Source organism: Prinia subflava, chromosome Z (assembly GCF_021018805.1).
Source record: "Prinia subflava isolate CZ2003 ecotype Zambia chromosome Z, Cam_Psub_1.2, whole genome shotgun sequence".
Lineage (NCBI taxonomy): Eukaryota > Metazoa > Chordata > Aves > Passeriformes > Cisticolidae > Prinia > Prinia subflava.
In genome coordinates this window covers 39487511-39508910 of record NC_086283.1, presented here as the reverse complement: position 1 = coordinate 39508910, position 21400 = coordinate 39487511, and the positions used below count along the sequence as shown (strand labels likewise).

At 39.4% G+C, this 21400-nt stretch overlaps 1 long non-coding RNA gene across 1 annotated transcript; it reads left to right on the top strand.

Annotated features, from left to right (window-relative positions):
* The first annotated feature begins 7968 nt into the window (after positions 1 to 7968).
* LOC134563869 (uncharacterized) lies at positions 7969 to 16399 on the top strand. Its single transcript, XR_010083434.1, has 3 exons — positions 7969 to 8451; positions 13852 to 13991; positions 15771 to 16399. It is a non-coding gene; the product is annotated as an uncharacterized LOC134563869 (long non-coding RNA).
* Positions 16400 to 21400: the final 5001 nt, after the last annotated feature.

Sequence of the window (21400 nt, the reverse complement as noted above, 5' to 3'; positions counted from 1 at the left end):
CAATTTCATTTTAAAGGCAATGTGTCTTCCAAATGCTGTTGTAAATGCTAATTGTCACAGAGTTTAATTAAGCATGTTATTATGAGTCAATAATTGAAGAGACAGAATCAAAGTTAAAATCTGACATTTAAAATATAGCTTGTATAGGTACAAAGAATTAAAATATGACACCAGTCTATCAATTAGTAAAGCACAGAATTGGTGTAATGAATGAGACTAGTATCAGAAGAAAGTGTTCAATTTGACCTTATTGTTGAAAGCAATGACGGACAGGTAACTATTAAGTTATCTCTGTTCTGCATTAGCTAGAAATACATTCAGATCATAACACCTAAGTTATTAAAATGTCATATAAATTCTCAGCCATTATTCAGCTAGCAAAGAAGACCATAGGAGTGCTTGAATGATTTGCATTTTATTATAGCTTTTCTTTTATGTCCCATTAGATTCCCAAAACTGCAGATCAAGCTGATACACATCAAGAGGTAGACAGTGCTCAAGGAAATATGATTCCCTGGAAAAGCTGCATTACTGGACCTGGTCATCTGTCTGGAAAGTTTTTGGGGACATCAAAACATGGAAATATATGGTTGTGTGAGCACTGTTAAGTTAGTGACTCATGGCAGGGGACTTAGGTTAAAACTGAAAAAGGAAAATAAAATGTGTTTCATAGACTTTTTCTGTATTTAGTTAGCAGAGTGAGCCCATATGTAGTCCATTTCAGATACTTTCCAGGTTTAAAATTCTTTGCTATCAGGAGATTGCTCCTGGTCCTGGATAGAGGCCTTATCTATGCTATATTCCTATATGAAGATATAACAATAGAATCACAGAACACTTTGGGTTGGATGAACTTTAGGTTGTGAAGTTGAAAGTTCATCTTGTTCACTGACCTGTCATGAGAGAGGACGTATTTCACTAGATCAGGTTGCTTCATCCACACCTGAACTTGAATACCTCCAGTGTTACGGCATCAACAGTTTCCTGGGGAAACTTGTTCCAATATCTCACCATCCTCCTTGTAAAAAATTCTTCCTTAAATCAAATCTAAATGTAACCTCTTTTAATTTAAAATCATTGCACTGTCACTGCAGGCCTTGGTAAAAAGTGTTTCTCCATCTTTCTTATAAGCCCACTTTAATTATTGGAAGAGTGCAATAAACTCTGCCCCAAGTCTCCTCCAGGAAGAACAATCCCAGCTCACTCAGTCTCTCTTAACAGGAGAGATGTTTCTGCCCTCTGACCATTTTCGTGATTCCCCTCTGAACGCATCCTCCACCAGCTCCATGTCCTTCCTGTGCTGGCACCCCAGGGCTGGGGCAGCTCTGCAGGTGGGGTCTGAGCAGAGCGGGGCAGAGGGGCAGAATCCCCTCCCTGCCCTGCTGCCCACGGGACTTTGGGTGCAGCCCAGGACACCCTTGGCTTTCTGGGCTGACAGTGCCCATGGCTGGCTCCTGTCCAGCTCTCACCCCCAGCACCCCCAAGTCCCTCTGGGCAGGGCTGCTCTGGGTCTGTTCATCCCCAGCCTGGGTTTGCACCAGGGGTTGCCCCAACACAAAACCAGTACCTTGCCTTGTTGAAACTCATGGGATTCCCATGGGCCACTTCTCAAGCTTGCTCAGGTCCCTCTGGATAGCATCCCATTCCTCAGGAGTGCCAACAGCACAACTCAGCTTGGCACCATCTGACAACTTGCTGAGGGTGCACTTGATCCCTTTGCTTATGTCATTAATGAAGACATTAAATAGTATGGTTCTGTAACATGTGTTGCAATATAATTCGTGCTAAATATTAAAACTACAGCATTTTCTGCCAAAGCCAGGTGACTGGAAAGCGATATGCACCAAATGATTCAGATACCAGAGATGATGGCTGTCTCAGAAATGTGTATCTCAGAGGATTATACATCTAGCAAAACTCCTGTGATATGCATTTGATATGCATCCACAATAAGATAATATTCATCGCCAGAAGAAGCATATTCCCAAAGATTTTTGCATGAATTATTCACCCAATTCCAAGAAAAACTTTCAATGCGGCGGAAAGAAAGAGAGCTACATTAATATGCTAAAAGGATAAGACCACCTCCAGTGTCCTGCAGAGCTTGGAAAGAGTATAAGAAACGACTCTGTGAAAGCAGCAGCAGAGAACCACAGGTTTAAGTCCCCCACGGCTCCGATTGCCAGGCTCAGTGCTCATTTGCTTGTGGTTTTTTCAAAATTTATACTTTGATTATTTAATAAATTCCTTTAATTATTAAATTGGCCTGTTCATTTATAACAGTTCCTAATATTGAGTCTTGAGGGATACCATTCATTAATGCTTTCCAGTTGGAACTGAACCACTGACCGTAACTCTTTGGACAAGGCTGTCTAGCCTGTGTCTCACCTGTCGCCCTTGGAAGTTAGGATTTTTTCCTTTTCTTCTTTCTTTCATGGAATTTTGTCCCATTTGTTGCTCAGAGACAATAACTACTGATACTTACAATACTTTGGAGAACAAAAGAGGCTACTTTCTTACCTGAGTGGTTTTCTCTCAAGAAGGGCAGAGATATGGCAAGATTTTGGCTGGAGGTGATGAACTGGGCTGAACTCCTCTCTCTCTCTCTGGGCCTTGGGATCATAGAAGGATTTATTAACACCTGCTCTTGCTGGAAAGGACTCTCACGATCTCTTTGGGTGCTTCAGAGGAAAGCCCGGGACCCCGAGCCCTCCCCGTCCCTGGCTGTGTGCGGCAGTGCCTACAGAGGAGCCTGGCTGCCAGTGCCCAGCGCCGCTGCTCTGTGCCGCTGCCTCGGCTTTTCACTGCTCTCCAACCCAGCACCCCGTGTGCACCCGACTCCCACAGCTCCCACCGAGACTGTCGGGTTTTCTGTTACCCTTTGTTTGCCTCCACAGGGGCCGTGTCTGCCTCTGCCCTCCCGGCCGTGGCTCCCGCTGCAGTCCGTTCCGCCATCCGGCCCGGCCACCATTGCCACGGGCGGGACACGGCCGAGCCCCCGCGCTGCCCACAGCGCCCCCTGCAGGCGCGGGGGAATCACCGCACCCGCCCTGCCCGCCGGGAGCCACCAGCGCCCCTGCCGGCCGTGAGCGGAACTGCACCGGGGGAGAGCCTGCCAGAGCGGGAGGAGACGGTGTTGGGCTTGCTGGGGTTTTGTTTATTGGGTTTGCTGGGGTTTTGTTTATTGGGTTTGCTGGGGTTTTGTCTGTTGGGTTTCCTGGGGCTTTGTCTGTTGGGTTTGCTGGGTTTTTGTTCATTGTTGCTGCCATTGTTGTTGTTTGTTTGCCTTGTTATCCACATACATACTAGTAGAGATCTGCTATTCCTTTTCCCATATCTTTGTTGAAAAGTTTCTTAATTTCAAACTTATAATAATTCAAAGGAACAGAGGTAATATTTTTCATTCCAAGGGAAGTTCTTGCCCTACTTGACAAATACCTGTCTTTCAAACCAAGACACTCTCATTCCCCACCAAATCCATATCATTCCAGCTTAGAAGTAACAAAGTTGTAGGGAAGCATATCAAAGGCCTTAGTGAGGTTTAGTGAGATCCACAGGTCTTCCCTTGTCCAGTGATGTAGTCATTTAATCATAGCTAGATGAGTCAAGCAACACAAATGTCTCAGAAGGTCGTCCACGACATCCAAGGCAGGAAATGAGGAATTGAAGAGCCGAACAAAACCCTGGGAGGAAAAAACTGCAGTCATGTCTACCTCCAGATAATCTCAGAGGTTTATCAGTTGAAATCTAGAACCCCCTTCTGAAGTCAGATATTTATGACTGGACTTTTTCCATTAACAATTCTGGAAACAAGGAGTACCCTTTTGTAAGCATTTCTAAACAGCTGTACCATTTCCCTTTCGCCATTTCTTCTTTTGCACAGGAAAATTCGAACCTACAGATTCCTCTCTGCCCCCATTTCCACTCTGCCTTTGCTTTCTGAATCTGAATGTGACAGAAACTCTTATTGAGCATGGAATGATGCATATGAAAACAATGGCATGCATTGAAGTCTGAACTCATGTCAAGTTACCATTTTGTTTGGGGCACTGAAAAGCCTAGGGGAATGAAAAGTCCTGGTTGTTTTTTCAGTCATTTTCTGAATAAGGAAAGAGATACTTGGGTTTTATTTCTTGATACAACAAGGATTTAGTTATTGAGCATTGAATAGTCAAGAAAACAAACAACTGTCACTTTTCAGAATTAGGAAGAGAAAAACATTTCTAGGTCATCTTTCATTATGAAGCAACTTCCCTCCAGGTTTTATGAATTGACACAGGAAATACCTGAAACCTCTCCCTGTCATGTTCCTTCAGATGACTGTTCAGGGCTTCCTTCTTGCATTTTGCAATCTCCCAGCAGAGCTAATTGAACAAAAAGGGTGAGGGGGGTGAATCCGAGCACTGTGGAGAGACCCCACACCCATGTCAGAGCTCTTGTAATGCATTATCTACGGACTGTCATATGCAGTGGGTGGCATTTTTGAATAGTGTTTTAAACTACTTCATGTGCATTTGCAGCCATGCAAATTCTGTTCTGATGTTCAGGCATCTGACTGTCTGGCTTATGTATTCCTTTTCATTTCCAAAGCCTCTTCTATTTCAGAGCAGCAAGTACTCTCTAAGAATAAGTATTGTTGTGAAAAGCCTTGGTGGAACTACAAGAATCAAACAATATTTAAAGTGCTGCCAAAAAACCTCCAGAAAACCACCCAACCCCCCAACAAAACAACAACAAAAAAATACAAAAACAAACATACTGAAGAAAAACACAAACAAAAAAATCCCAAACCCCAACACCAACCCCAAAAACCCCCACAAACAAACAAACAAAGAAACAACTCCAAACAAAACAAATTTTTCTATACCCAGACAGAGGAAAATTGATACTCTTTATGAGCCCTGTATAAAAACAAAAATTGCCATAACTAAAAAGTATTTACATCAATTACACTTAATTGACTTTTTACGTTGTTCACATTTCTGTTATGTTAGGCATTTAACAGAGCTTTCAAAACCCTGCTGTGGTACATTATCTGAAGCTGTCCAAGTTTTAATTTCCAACCCTCTTCATGGAGGAAGGAAGTCTCCTGGATAATGTATTCTCAGAGAAGAGTTAACATCTAATACAGACAGTGTAGGTATTTTATTTTTTTTTTTCCTCAAGGAGATGACCTGCTTAAAGGTTGTGCTCACCACAGCAAATAGGAGGACTTTTGTACAGAAGAAAACAAATTAATGCTGAGACACCACTGCCATCCTTTCAGGGGTTTGCCCCAGGTTACTCTGTGGTTCCAATGACTGAATGACCACCAGCAGCTGGACACCCAACAGGTGCATTTCCAGAATATATGTGTTCTATGGGATCATACATGTGGGCACAAGTTTTCATCTTGCTATTCAGTGTGAACTAAAGCACGATAAAAGGGGACATTTAAGAGTGTAGTTTCAGAAGTTCACTCCTGCTAAGGGCAAGATTGCACAGAAAAGTAGAATTTCCTAAAGAAAGCTGTTAGTGTTTTCTTGTCATCCTGTTACAGGCGTTTGATTTGCTCAAATGTAGCTCCAATGTCTAAGCCCTCTTCTTTTCTTTACTTACATGATATATACTCCCTCACCAAGTTGAAAACCACTAAAATTATAATAAACAAAAAGGTCTTTGCACATTAAAGAAAGAACATTTTGGTCCTGTCATAAAATCATCAAAGAAATACTACTAGGTTTTAAGCTTTAGTTTCAAAAGGTTAATTTCAAAACCTTTAGGTTTAGTTTCAAAACCTTTATATATGTAACATTGTTCCAATAGGTCAAAATAGTTTGCATAGAAAAATTTTTGTAAGTATTTTATAGCAGTAAATTAATGTATTTTGTTGTTGTTGTTTTTCTTAGAGGAGATTGTATGTCAAATTATATTCACTGAGTACATGAAATGCTGCAAAAAAACAGCTGGCAGTATTTCTTTGCTGTCATTTCTGTCATTAAGATCAAACCCCTGTTTCTCTCTCAGCCAGTTTCTAGCTGCAGCTGCTATGGTATTCTCTACATAAATGACAGACATTTAATACTCTTCTGTAGAACAAGGTTCAAAACATAGATAAGTTAGAAAGCAACAAGAATTACCTTGAGATTTTTTTGTTACTAAAACAACCAAGCTCTGAGCCTTTGGCATTATTCAAGGAGGGTGTCCCAAAGAACCACCTTACAGCCTTGGTGTGTTTGATCAGGGGTTTGGGAATAGCTGGATCTGACTTGGGCTTTGGGAAGGAAATGCACATGGTACATGGCTGCAGTACTAGCAACACATCAAGTTCCATTGCTAGGGCTCAGTTGTTTGCTAGTATTGTCTCTGCTGGTGTTGATTGAAGAGCTAATGGGGAAAAAAAAAAGGTGAACTGCTGTGATTTATAGCTGTTTCTGCATTAAAGGATATAGATCCTGTTTTTAATTTTGGGACAGGAATATTTTCTTTGAGAAAGATTCACTGCCAACATATGTTAAATTAAAAATTTCAAGCATTCCCCTAACAAAGACCTGTGAATACTGCTTAAAATTCATTAGGCTTTGCTGTTGTTTAGAATTTCCTTTTAATTAGTTTTGAGACTGTATATTCTTTATCATTAGCCCAAGCAAGATAAAATGAGAAAGTTTAATACACTTCATTTGGGCCATGAACTGAGCAATTTTGTTAAAGGTTCTGTATGAATAAGGTAGGTCTTTCACTGACTTACCACTTCCAATTTGATTACTCTTCACATATTGTTATGTCTAATTTAGGGTCTGATTATATTTTGTGAATATATCTTTGAAAATTGATAGAAATGCCCTCACATAATGAAAAGATAGAATAATATTTCTAAAATCTATTCCAGATGTATCCAAACCAATTGATTTTAATTGTTTGGTTTGGGTTTGAGTTTGGGTTTCTCTTTGGTTATGTTCATGCAGGTTTTTTTTAATGACTTATTGTAAATTTAATGACTTATTGTAATAATAATTAAATAATAATATCTTCTTTTGGATATGTACAGATCTAACATGCTAGTATCATTGTTTTTGACCTGACTGTAAAAATTACTGAAATCAATTACATTTTAATGAAGCCAGCATTGTAAGGTGGATTGTTGTAATATCCTCTATATCAATGTTTCTTCACAATCCTTATCAAAGGTTACAAATAAAAGACAGATATTGTTTAAATATTAACTTTTGAGGTATTTTTTATATCTCATGAACAAATTATTTTGTCTCCTTACTGTATAAAAAAAATCAAAAACTTTATCTCAGATTTAAAATTGCTTTTACAGTTTTGATTCAAATACCAAAAACTGAAGCTATTTATTTGAAGCAAATAAAAAACCAAACCAAACCCACTAAACAAAAAATCCCTAATCAATCAACAACAACAAAACCCCCAAACAAACAAAAAATTGAAACAGTAGAATACACCTTTAGAATTACACAATTTGTACAGGCATCTGAGAAAGCTAAAGTCCTTAAAATTTTGGCCCATAATTAGAAACATATGCATTCTCTATTTCAGTTTGCATAAAATCCTGTATTTCAGTACTTTTCCATTCTTTCATTTCTCACTAGGAGGTAAATAAATTGATTTCAACCTGAACTAAAGCTTATGGATCATGAAAACTGAAGTTGTGGTTGTAATTCTCCTGTCCTTTAACAAGACCTGTAAGCATGTGATTTAAATGGCTTGGTAAATCTGAGCAGTCACAATTGATCTCAATGGGTTCTGAGATTTCTCTATCCTTTTGCAATGAAAAGTAGACACTTTGTAACAAAATCTGACCTCCAGGTTTCTTGGTATTTCCAGCGAATGTTCTCTTTCCCATTCACGGCAAATCTGTCCTTTCTGACATCTCAGCCTTAAGAAGATCAAAGCTGTTTCTGCTCAGATGTGTCATCTTGTTGGTGGAGGGTTAAAAAATATAATTTCTAGATTGAGCAATGTGTAGGGGGAAGAAAGTAGAGAACGTACAACTGGAACTTGACGCAGCTAGCTGGGAACAAGCGTCAGCTTCGGTAAACAGCTCCATGCTATTGTTTTAACCAAATCAAGTGTGGATCAGGGTAGAAGCGTAGGTATGATTTAAGATAGTAACTAAGGAATAGGATAATCAGTATCTAGGGGTGGGGGTTAGTTAACATGTGTATAATTTAAACTATAAAAATCACGAATCGACTCTGTATGCTTTGGACATCAGATTTGGGTGTATTATCACCCCGGTGTCCCGCGCGCTGGAATAAAGAACCGCATATGATCGCCTCTGTGTGGTTATATGTTTTCCTACGCTAACATTTTTGGCGACCCAGATGGGACCTTGTGGGCGCAGCCAGGACCCCGTGACCCGATCACGCTCCAGCCGGCACCAGGTGATTTCTCGGGGAGCCCATCGGAGCCGCGACCCTCGCCGCTCACAACGACCCCTGGTGAGAGGTAAGGTTCTTTATTCTCTGGTCTGGGGGCCTGCCATTAAGACGCAGCGAAAGCTACGCTTAGTTGGGCAAAAGGAATTCCTGGTAGTATTGCCTAGGCAGCCGTCCGTCAGACATCGCGAAAGCGTTGCAAGTTCGGCATCTGTGGTTTTTATGTATCTGTAATATGGAGAAACTAAAAGGGTTAAAAGAGGTTTTAGGCAGCAATAATGCCTCTATACCAAGTTCTTCTCCGTTGGGTTGTTTGTTGGCACATTAGAAAGAGGGGAACTTCGGTCAGGAATTACGAAAAGATAAGTTGATTGAATATTGTAATGTTCACTGGCCAAAATACGCTTTGCCTGAAAATCAGAAGTAGCCGAAAAAGGGGTCTTTTGATGTGAAGGTTATTATGCAACTTAGATTGCTTTGTACACAAGATGGAAGGGTAGAACAATTACCATATATTGACTTATTTCTGTGCTTGCTTGAGAAACCGGTTTTGTGGCTTGACAAAATGAAAGCAATGAAGCTTGAGAATAATAAGTGTCTGGCTTGCGTCCAAAATAAGCATTGTATAGAACATGCAGTTTTAAGTGAAATTTTAGGGGGAAAAAGAGATGAGCTGGAATCGGAATTATTGGTATCTCCCATAGCTCCCGGAACCACCACGGCCCCCTCAACACCAAGTTCTACCCCGCTCACCCTGACCCCACCTGATTCTCTTACACCCCCCTCGCTCGCACCAGCACAATATGTTTCACCCCCACCTTTGTCTGCCGAAGGTAATTATCCTCCTCTGCCTGTGCCAGCCGCTCCTCCGCCTGCCCCTCCTCCGCCTGCTCAGAGAACCCCCCCTTCTCCACATACACCTGCCCAAAGCTATCCTGCTCCCCCGCCCACACCCGCTGAAAGATTTATCCCCCCTCTAACACCAGCTCAAGGGTACCCTCCGCTCCCACCTACACCTCCTTCACCAGCTTCTGGCCCGTCTGCCCCCCTGTATCCCCCCCTCCCCGATTCACCTGTCCAGGATGTGATTGTGAGGCGGAAGCAAAAGGAGAATGTGAAGAAGACAGATAAAATAGAAAGTAGTGACAGTGAAGCAGATGAACTAGACGCCCCAGTAGCTCACCGAACACGAAGAAAACTGGCCCTGGAGTGGCCTCAGGCAGGAAAGAGTATATTAAAATCAGGCAAACAAAAGAGAACGATTATTGCACCACTAAAGCAAGGGGTGAGAACTAATGGACCTGTCTTTGTAAAGGTACCCTTTTCACCTGCTGATTTAGTTATATGGAAACAATCAGCCGGAACGTATAGAGAAAACCCAGATAAAGTAGCTCGTGTAGTTAAGATGATAATGAAAACTCAGAACCCCGATTAGGAAGATATTCATGTCATATTAGACACTCTGATAGATGAGACAGAGAGAGATATAGTTCTTCGAGCAGCAAGAGAAAGACCTAGAGAAGACATACGAAATGGTTTGGTGACAGGGACACTAGATTATAATTTTCCCACTGCAGACCCAGAGTGGGATGCTAATGACCCCTCTAGAGTGGATATGTTAAGGCTAAAGAGATATCAGGAGTAGATTTCAGTTGGTGTTCAACAGGCAATACCTAAGAACTAGTCTAAGTTGTATAAAATTCGACAAGAAAAGAAAGAATCTCCCACTGCCTTTCTAGAAAGACTTAAGGAAGCAGCTAGAAGATATACTGATCTTCAAGTAGACAGTGAGCAAGGAAAGACTCAGCTTGCCTTTATTTTTCTGAGTCAGGCACAGGAAGATATTAAGAAAAAGCTACAAAAACTAGAAAGTGAAGAGTTAAGAAACTTAGATAAACTCCTAGAGGTTGCCTAGAAAGTTTATAATAACAAGGACAGAGAAATTGTCAAGAAACAGGGGCAAAGCCTTTTAGCAGTCTTACAGAGACAGGGGCGGGAGCGTAGTAGAAGTGGTCGTGGCGTTAATAGAGGTGGCTTTGGCAGAGGTTCTAGTCATGGTAGATTAGGTCTAAATCAGTGTGCATATTGTCAGATAGAGGGACACTAGAAAAGGGAGTGTCCAAACCGGTTTAGCCAGAATGGTCAGCCTCAGTTAGACAGTATGTTTAATCAAAGTAGTGAGCATCAGCTAGATGGTGTAGCCAGAGTCATAGTTTTACATGAGAGGGAGCCAGGATCAAGAGAGCCCATGGTGACTTTGCATTTAGAAAGAAAAGACGTAGATTTTCTCATTGACACGGGGGCCACACATTCTGTACTAAATTATCTTGAGGGGCAAATCGGGAACAAGTCAGCAGCAGTCATTAGAGCCACAGGGAAGGAGGAGGTACGGCCATTCTTGCAACCCCTAGAATTGAGCTTTGAAGATAAGATCTTGACCCATGAATTCTTATACATGCCAGACTGCCCAACTCCGCTCTTAGGGCGCGATCTACTGGCAACACTGGAGGCAGTAATTACTTTTGAGAATGGTGAACTCGTAATGAAAATTCCAGAGTCTAAGACAAGAAAGATTTTGATGATAAAAGAAAAACCAATTTCTAATATTCCTAAAGAAGTAGAAAATGCAATAATTCCCTCTGTCTGGGAAACAAATGTACCTGGAAAATCTAAATTGGCACAACCGGTACATGTAGAGTTAAAAGAAGGAGCAAAGGCTGTACGAATCAAACAATACCCTATAAAACCAGAAGCACGACAGGGAATAGCAAAGACCATTGATAAATTTTTAAAATATCGAATTCTAGAGGAATGTAAATCAGAATACAACACCCCAATTTTCCCAGTGAAGAAACCCAATGGTGAGTATAGACTTGTACAGGATTTAAGAGGTATAAATGAAATAACAAAAGACATTCATCCAGTGGTTGCCAATCCCTATACATTGTTAGCATCCGTAAAAGAGATATATAAATGGTTTACTGTAATTGACTTAAAAGATGCTTTCTTCTGTATACCCCTTGACCAAGAAAGTAAGAAACTATTTGCCTTTGAGTAGGAACATCCAGAAAGTAAAAGAAAAACTCAGCTCACCTGGAGTCGATTACCGATAGGGTACAAGGGGTCCCCCACTCTCTTTGAAAGTCAACTGGCAAAAGAACTAGAAATCTAGACCAGAGAAGGGCAAGTACCAAGAGACCAATATTTATTACTCCAGTATGTAGATGACATTTTGATTGCAACAGAAGAAGAAATGACCTGCATAAAGGTAACCATTGAAATCTTAAATTCATTAGGAATGAGAAGGTATAAAGTATCCAGAGAAAAAGCACAAATTGCCCAACAGACTGTGATTTACCTAGGATGTGAAATCTCACAAGGGCAGAGAAAACTGAGTACTAATCGTATTCAAGCTATCTGTGCTATTCCAGAGCCCCAGAATCTACACGAGCTGCGGATCTTCCTCGGAATGACAGAGTGGTGTCGCCTGTAGATCATGGACTATAGACTGATTGCAAAACCCTTGTACGAAGCTCAGAAGACGCAGCCGTTCACCTGGGGCAAACCACAGAAAGAGGCCTTCCAGAAATAAAAGAAGCGCTGACAACTGCTCCTGCTTTGGGGTTACCTGATCTGTCTAAAGACTTTCAGCTGTACGTGCATGAAAGGCAGCGACTGGCACTAGGAGTCCTGACCCAACGACTGGGAAGCTAGAAAAGGCCGGTGGGTTACTTTTCCAAACAACTCGACAACGTAAGTGCCAGATGGCCTTCATGCCTGCGGGCAGTGGCAGCTACCGTGCTGCTGATACAAGAAGCCAGGAAGCTCACAATGGGAAGACACATAGATGTCTATGTGCCACACATAGTAACTACAGTCCTGGAACAAAAGGGGGGCCATTGGCTCTCTCCAAGCCGCATGATGAAGTTTCAAGTAACCCTGACTGAGCAAGATGATGTTGCACTAAAAACAACTAACCTCTTGAATCCAGCTCTATTTCTAGGTGCCACAGCTGAGGAAAGTTCATTAGAGCATGACTGTCTAGAAGTCATCGAGCACACTTATTCAGCAAGAACAGATCTGAAGGATGTCCCCCTAGAGCAACCAGAGTGGGAACTCTTTACAGATGGAAGCAGCTTCATAGAGAACGGAGCCAGATACGCGGGATATGCGGTAACTACAATTGATGTAGTAATAGAGGCAAAATCACTACCACCTAACACGTCTGCACAAAGGGCAAAACTAATCGCATTAACCGGAGCACTCGAGCTGAGTGAAGGGAAGACAGTGAATATTTGGACTGATTCCAAATATGCCTTTGGAGTAGTGCATGTACACGGAGCTTTATGGAAAGAAAGAGGACTGCTGTCCTCCCAAGGGACAAATATTAAACATCAAGATACAGTCCTACAATTGATAGATGCAGTACAAAAACCTGAACAAGTAGCAATCATGCACTGCAAGGCACATCAATCAGGCAACTCCAAAATTTGTGAAAGAAATCGAAAAGCAGATTGGGCAGCCCGTCAGGTAGCGCGAGAAGTGCAGAAAACAATGGCGTTGATACCATCAAGGCTTAATATCTTTCAATTTAATTTGCCTCCGAAGCCAAACTATACAATCGAAGATGACAGACTAGCACAACTGCTGAAGGCACAGAAGAACACAGAAGGGTGGTATGTAACCGCACAAGGGCAAATAGTGGTACCTCCTTTGGTAATGAGAGAAATTTTACAGGTAAAACATAATGAGTGTCACTGGGGTGCAGAGGCGTTGGTAAAGTGGCTAAGACAATACCTAATCTCAGTACGGATGCAAACAATGGCCAAGTCAGTAATGTCTAAATGTGAAATCTGTCTGAAAAACAATCCCGTAGCTAGACGACAGGCACAGTTAGGCAGAATTCGGATAAGAATAGAACCAAGAGACTATTGGCAAGTAGATTTTGCAGAACTGCCAAAAACTCGGAGATACAAATACCTGTTAGTAAGGGTTGACACGTTTTCTGAATGGCCAGAAGCCCTTCCCTGTCGCACAAACCAAGCAAAGGAAACAGTTAAGTAGTTATTACAAGAGATCATTCCCAAGTTTAGGGTGCCCCTAGAGATATCATCAGACAGAGGCCCACACTTCATAGCCACGGTGGTACAAGAGGTAAGCAAGTTATTGGGATTATCTTGGGACCTCCACACACCATAGAGACCCCAGTCAAGTGGGCAAGTAGAAAGAATGAACCAGACACTGAAGAGGCAGATCAGTAAAATATGCCAGGAAGCCAAACTGCAGTGGCCACAAGCTTTGCCGATAGCATTGCTGAGGGTTCGGATAAAGCCTAGGAGTAGGATGGCAGTTAGTCCTTATAAAATATTGTATAGGAAACCATATGAATCTCCTAACCCCAATCCAAATGTTCATGTCACAGAGAAACAAGATGTGTATAATTATGTTCTGTCCCTCGGGAAAACTCTAGCTCGGCTCCGAAGTGTTCTCGTATAGAACAGACCACTGGCCCTAGAGAATCCAGTCCACAATATCGAACCAGGAGATGAAGTATACATCAAAACCTGGAACGAAGAACCACTAAAAGAGAAGTGGACTAGTCCCCATCAGGTACTGCTAACCACCTTTACAGCAGTCAAAGTGGCTAGAGTGAAACCCTAGATACACTACACACGTGTGAAGAAGGTCCCTCGTAGAGTCCAGTCGTGGGCTGTAGAAACTTTTAGATCAACAAAGCTGAGGCTGAAACGTCTGTAACTGTTCAAATGGTATTAGTAACTGTGCTCATGCTCTTCCTGTGAGTAATGTTAATTTCATAGATACTAATGTCACCAGTAGAGATTGCTGTTACTTTAGGATATGGGATACAGAAGAGTCAACTAACAACTCTTCATTCTAGAATGAAGAGAGAGATACAGGCAAAAACACAAGTAATAGAAATTTCTAATGAAATTCGAGCTGAGAATGTAATGATTAGATTAGTCAGAGACTTTGCCAAAATGCATAATACCAGCAGAATAACGGCCTGCCTGCCAATACCAAAGGCAGCAGGGGACCCAGTAAGCTAGAGAATAATAACATCAAAATTACCTGAAATAAGAGGGAACAAAACAATTAACTGTAAACAAGTACCAGAGTCAAGGGTAGTAGTCAGAGAATACTAGAAGATAACAGAGGATTCCTATATGCAACCCATGAGAAAGTCAGAGTGCATTCTTAGTAATAGCAAATTAGGACAAATCATAGAGTAGTAGGTTAAAGACCAAGACCTTGCAAAATAGCAATGTTAGTTTCTACGCTATCAAAAGATCAGGGACAACGCTACAGAAAGTGTTGTGGTGTAAAAATGTGAAAAGAAGGATTGGAAAAGACTGGAACCTTGGGACAGTGCATAGTCTGTGAGCATCCTCCAGAAATTCCAATATATAGAAAGCACACCCTGGTGCATTAAATGGAAAAGCTCTGAAAATGAGACAGATCCCACAGTGACAAATACTGATACCAGCAGTCAGAAAGAGGCAAATAAGGTAAGTTAGTGAGTATGTAAGAAAATTTATGATTGCACCTCTGATAATCTGGAAATGAAACAGTAGTCACCATTAGCAATAGCCTTACGAATTGGTTGTGCCTGCAAGAAAATTAAACACAAACAAGGCAAAATAGATTCTAAGATTATAGTAAGATGTAGCAGGAGTACAATTCGAAGTCCAGGACCATTTGTATAGGCAATGAGTGATAGCACATGGACAACACACTTGCCTATAGACGGGGAAGTAAGAGAAATCACCCTGGGCCTTCCCACTTTATGTCCAATTTGAAAGAAATCCCCATTTAACAAGAGCAGTGAAGCCTTACAAATAAAAGCAAAGCGAGACGTCTCAGAAGACAAGAACCCAGATGACACTTGGAAAGAACCCTCTAGTAGAGTAAAGATTGGGTGGGCCCTAGAATCCTTGTTTAGTCCCATTGCAAATTATCGAAATAGAGAAATGCTATATAGACTCACAAGTCAGGTAGACAGATGAGCAAGAATCACACGAGAGAGATTTAGGGAACTCAATGTGCAATTACAGGCCACCACCAAAATGACCCTGCAAAATCGTTTGGCTTTAGATATGTTACTTTTGAAAAAACACAGAGTGTGTAGATATTTAAAAGGACAAATCGACCATTGCTGCATCCACATCCCAAATGTAACTGCAGATGTAGAACATGACATCAGTCAGTTAAAACAAATAGAGCATGAGGCACAAAAAGAACAAAAGGATTTAGCTACTAGCTAGTTGGGTAAAATCTTTGAAAGATTAAGATAGAATGTGAGTTCATAGATAAAGTCTATCCTTAAAAATCTGATAATTTTACTAATTATATTTTTAGTAATTTAGTTAGTTTACAAAATCCTGAAGAGAGAGATACAGAAAAAGGCATCTTAGAACAGGACCATAATGAAGGCATTGGCACAGAACCCAGCACCTTCAATCCGCAACAACATCCCGGACAAAGCCTATAACAACAGAAAATTTGAAGATGAACATCCAGTATGAACTCTGAAACCTAATGGACTGTATTAAGTGAAAGCATTTACACTTAGTATATTAGAGTGAAAATACTTTCAAAGGGAGGAATGTTGGTGGAGGGTTAAAAAATATAATTTCTAGATTGAGCAATGTGTAGGGGGAAGAAAGTAGAGAACGTACAACTGGAACTTGACGCAGCTAGCTGGGAACAAGCGTCAGCTTCGGTAAACAGCTCCATGCTATTGTTTTAACCAAATCAAGTGTGGATCAGGGTAGAAGCGTAGGTATGATTTAAGATAGTAACTAAGGAATAGGATAATCAGTATCTAGGGGTGGGGGTTAGTTAACATGTGTATAATTTAAACTATAAAAATCACGAATCGACTCTGTATGCTTTGGACATCAGATTTGGGTGTATTATCACCCCAGTGTCCCGCGCGCTGGAATAAAGAACCGCATATGATCGCCTCTGTGTGGTTATATGTTTTCCTACGCTAACAATCTCAGCTACTACTAAAGTGGTGGAGAAGGAAGTTAGGAAGAGGCAAGTAGAGAAATTTTTTTTTTTGCCTCCAAGAAGTATGATTCAGAAAGTTTCCCTGTTAGAAATTCTACTAAGGCTCTTGTGTTCCAGTGGCTATTCCATGTCTATGTACTTTTGGTTTCCTAATTTGTTAAGCCGTACATTTTTCAGGCACAACATCTTGCAGCATAATGTCAGGCAATCAACTTTAATTTTATGCTAAGTAGAAAATTACTTCCTTTGAAGACTGACATCTTAATCTAGCAATGTTCTGGTAAGTGGTGAACAAGTGTTCACTGTGAATTTCCATCACATTTGTGACTATAGACATTGATTGAAAGGTACATTTCTGCAAGAAACTCTCCATAATAACAACTTTTATCCTGAGTGTAAGGATATATAATGTTTCATCTTCTCTTTGTTTAAATTTGTTTGGAATATACTTTTTAAAAATTTTTGTTTAAAAAGAGTTCAAAGGAGGTCTGAGAACTGACAGCTCTGTAAGTCTCCAAGGATACATATCTTCTGACTGTATGGCTCAGGGTTTGGAATTTTTACCTTCCCACTTCCAAGAAATGTGTGTCTTTGATTTTGCCATCCTGCTTTATCTACCTGATGATGGAGTCATCCATGATGGATGGAGCTTGAGCTTCATCACGAACCCTGAGGAAATGATTGAATTCTCAAACTAATTAGCCCAAGTTCCTACAGTAGCAGCTATTCAAACCTGAGCACAAGACATACACCTGGGTATTACGCATGCAAAGTGGGTAACAGGCTGTCCAAATCTGCCTTCTCTTCCTACTAGGTAAACCAGTGACATGGCAGAGAGGCACAAGGAGAAAACATCATCAGCCATGACGTGCTCCAATGTCATGCAGTTAAAGTAAGGAGCACCTGATCTTGCTGTAGAAATTACAGTATGAAAGATGATCAGCAAAATTGCAGTGTGACCATACAGCAGAAAAATTGTCAGAGCAAGACAGATTGAACCACCTTGAAAGACCTCATCCCTGATTCTCTTCAGATGAGTTGATACAAGAATTGGGTGCAATTCTTCTACAAAGCTGTAAAATCTGACTTTGTAAACTTATCAAGAGATGACGATGCTTCCACCTAAAAAAAATTAACAAAAAATAAAATGAAAGCTGAATTCCTATTCAGTTTTTGAACTATTGTAATGAGATTTGAAGAACTGCAAAAATATCCTAAAAACCCCATCATTTAAACACAACCCTATATTTCACTTTCTCAAACAAACAACTTCAACATTTCCAGCTTCTTATTCATACAAAAGCCTTTGTGGGCACCCAAAAGATCTTTGACATGTTTGATATTTTTAAAATGTGAAAATTTTGAGCCACATAAAATAAAAAAATCTACATATTAAAAGCTTTTCAGGCACTAAGTTAGACTAGAATTGCACTTACAAATTTCCTAGTGTTTGGTAGTTTACAAAGGCTTTCTTGAAACAGGGACACACTTTAATGGCAGCATTAGTTGAAAGTAGTATTTCATGTATATATTGAGAGGATATATTGAGTATATTTATGAGACTTCAGTAAGCTGTTCGTCTTTAATAAGTCCTGGTTGTATCAAATATTGTAGTATTTCTTAGTAGCCAGATGATAAATGCAGTGCTTGGGTTTTTCTAATATTTCAATGAATTATCTCTCATGCCTTCAGCTTGTGAGAATTTTGCTGAAATTGCGATGAGCTGCACATCAGTTTTGACCAGCAGCCCTTTACCTAATGCCTTTCTAATCAAAAGGAATTAACCTAAAGTAAATAGAATGCTTTTTTTTTCTTTATTATTCAAATTTAAGAAAGAAAACAGTTTATGTCTGGTAGTGTCATATATGAGATATTTATTAAGGGTAAATGGAAGTATTTTAGGGCAATAATTTTTTTAGAAAACCATCACAGTCAAATGCCTCAAGAATTCAGTAATGTAGGATTTTAATTAATATCTAATCTGAATTTGTTTTGATTTTCATAAAAGGACTGTTGAGTGTTTTGCAATGTGTCTGTTCAAGGTAATGTTCAGGGACATTTAACTACAGTAAAACTCTTGATTAACTTGACAGGATTTTCTTTCTCTTAGTATTAAAATTTTGCTCTTAGTAGCTTTCTTTGAATAATTGGTATTTTATAGTGCAGACTTAAAAAAAAAAAAGAAGATGGTTTTGTAGCAGAATAATTGTCTTACTCTTGCACTGCTGCATGTTTCCAGTTTGCAAACTGAATAAGGCTTGGATAAAGAGCAGCCAAAGCAGACAGCCCCATAAATATTTGGAAAATTATACAACTATCCTTATCACTTTTGCTATCCTTACTAGTGCTATTTAATGAATATAATGGTATCATTTTGTGTACTTCAAGACTATATGCTTTATAGTTTGCAATCAAGTCTAGAATATTCTCAATATATTTTCCATGTTTCCTCATAAAACCTTTTTCTAAATGCTGATATCCTAACGTACTTTATATTCTCTGCATCCCCATATCTTTAAGCAACATAAAAAGTAGAGAGTGTTCATTCTATACTGAAACATTTTTTATATGTATGGAAGAGTTTAAAAATTATATTTTCAGAAATGGAGAAATATTGTTTCAACTTGAACACATCTTCTGTAAAGCATTTGAAACAACTGGAAACTCATAATATTACTGATATTCACAGACATTTGAAATCTGTATTCCAAAATACTATCATAGCAAGCACAGCAAGCACTACTGTGTTTTCATATTTTTTTATGTGAGTAAGTGATGCTTCCTAAAATATCTGTAATATAACCAATAATACTTTAACTAAAATGGAATGGCCAGCTTAATGTTTTGAATTCCATGGTAGGCTAGCATAAACCATAAAACTAAACAAAGCACACAAAATCGATTGAGAATGACTGGCAAAGAACATGTGATGACATGTCTCACTGATACCCTGTAGGTATGGAATACCTGAGGGTTTGGACAGGTTTTTGGATTGCCATTGATTATATCAAATGGCTACAAGATGATGGCAACAGATTCCAACGGGTTATTTTAGAAATTTCCTTTTGTCTGCTCAAACTTGCTCTCTGCAGTAGAGAAGAAAATTTTCCGCTAATTCTCTAAGAAAATGATCTTTTTCTATCATCCTATTAATTATATTGATTATATCAATAAAAATTTATGGAGATTACATTGTGCATGAGCAAACAGGATATGTCCCTTGTTAACCTACTCCATCCATTAGAAATATGGGGGTTTATAATTTTTATGATTTATGTTCAGAAATTTAAGCAAGAAAACATGTTAATTTTCATAAACTAAGATGACAATTCTATTAAAATAATTAAACATTTAATACACAGATAATTGTAAACCCCATCTAATTATGCTAATCTTTTAAATTCCCTGTGCTGGCTTTCTCTTTCCTTTTTGTTCAAGTCCATATTTATTGTTTCTATCTAGGAGCAGCCAATCAGCCAAATAAACAGAATATTCAGCCTCTGTTCAAATTTACATTTATCAAAGCTATTTTAGTCTTTAATTAGGCAGTTACTAAAGAAAACATGCTTATACAAAAAAAATGAAATCTGACCAGCTCCATTCCTCTTCTATGACTGTCAATTTTTCTGCTGTGTTTGGAGCAGTGATGGATAGGTTTTTCTTTTATTGTTTCTAGAAAACCCCAAATAAAACAGATCTCTTCCCCCAAAATTCCTACAGAAAATATAAGAAGATGCCTTCCTTTTTTTCAGCCATTTTTATAGTGGATGTGCTGTTATTTAATGTAGTGTAATTTTATTTGTTACTTATACTACAATTCAGGAGACATTAACTTAATACAAGTAAACTGGATTTTGAAGTGGACTTCTGTCATATAAAGCCAGAAAACTCTGACATAGCTTTGCATGAGAACTTAAATTGTGCTAGACAATTTAGTAAAAAAAAATTCACATTAAAATTAGGAGTGTTGGAAGGTGTGAAGGGATTCTCTTTGGTTTTGAACTGAGGCAAATAGCTAAGTACAGAGGATGAATCTAGAAAAGTAATATTTAACCATTCATATAATGAATTCATAAGTAAGTATTGGGTTATACAACCAAAAAATCTTGCTCTCAAGATAAATTGGCGGAATCACATCTTTTAAAGTTATGATTTATCTATACTTCTTTGCAGAATATCTTCCACTTAGATATTGTTGACAATAAAAATCGCTTACACTATATTAAAAAAGATAAAAGTTATATATGGTAGATATGTATTCAGAGCCAGTGAAGTCAAAATCATTGGCTGGTAAATGTGCATGATTAATTAGACTTACACGACTATAAACTTAGTGGTAATTATAGAAAAAATTATTCAAGGAAAATATTTTATTATTATCTTACAGAAAAAGAAAAATAAACAAAACCTCTTATTTCTGTTTATTCAAATTCATTACCTGGCAATAGAAATAGCCTATATCCTACTAGAAAGTTCAGCCTAGAACTCTTGGTTTTGTTTAGAGATTTTTTTGAGTAACACATTAATAAAATATGGTGGACAAACACTATGAACACATTACTGCCAGGATAGTCTCTATTAGCAGAAGCAGAACCAACTTATTAATGGCTGTGAAACACAACATGAAGAAAAGTAAAACAGGTGTTTTGAGACCTAGGCAGTGCATATGAAGGTGTTAGAATTTGGCCACATTTGCATGCACAGTGCCATTATGCTCAGGAAAATGAGCTACAAGGAGCTCATTTAGGACATTAGTGTACCACCACATCAAACACAGGGAAAGTAATTTGGGTGGGAAGAGGCCTCGGGACATCTCAAGCCCTGCTCCTGACTACAGCATGGTCAGCTCTGATGGCAGAGTTGGTCCTGAGGATTAATGACAAATCCTTTATTCCTCCAAGCAGGGACAATTTCTCTCAAATTCATGGTCTGTGAGGGCCCTAGCCCCTGGCAGTAAGCTTTTGATAGCTAATGTTTGGAGGAAA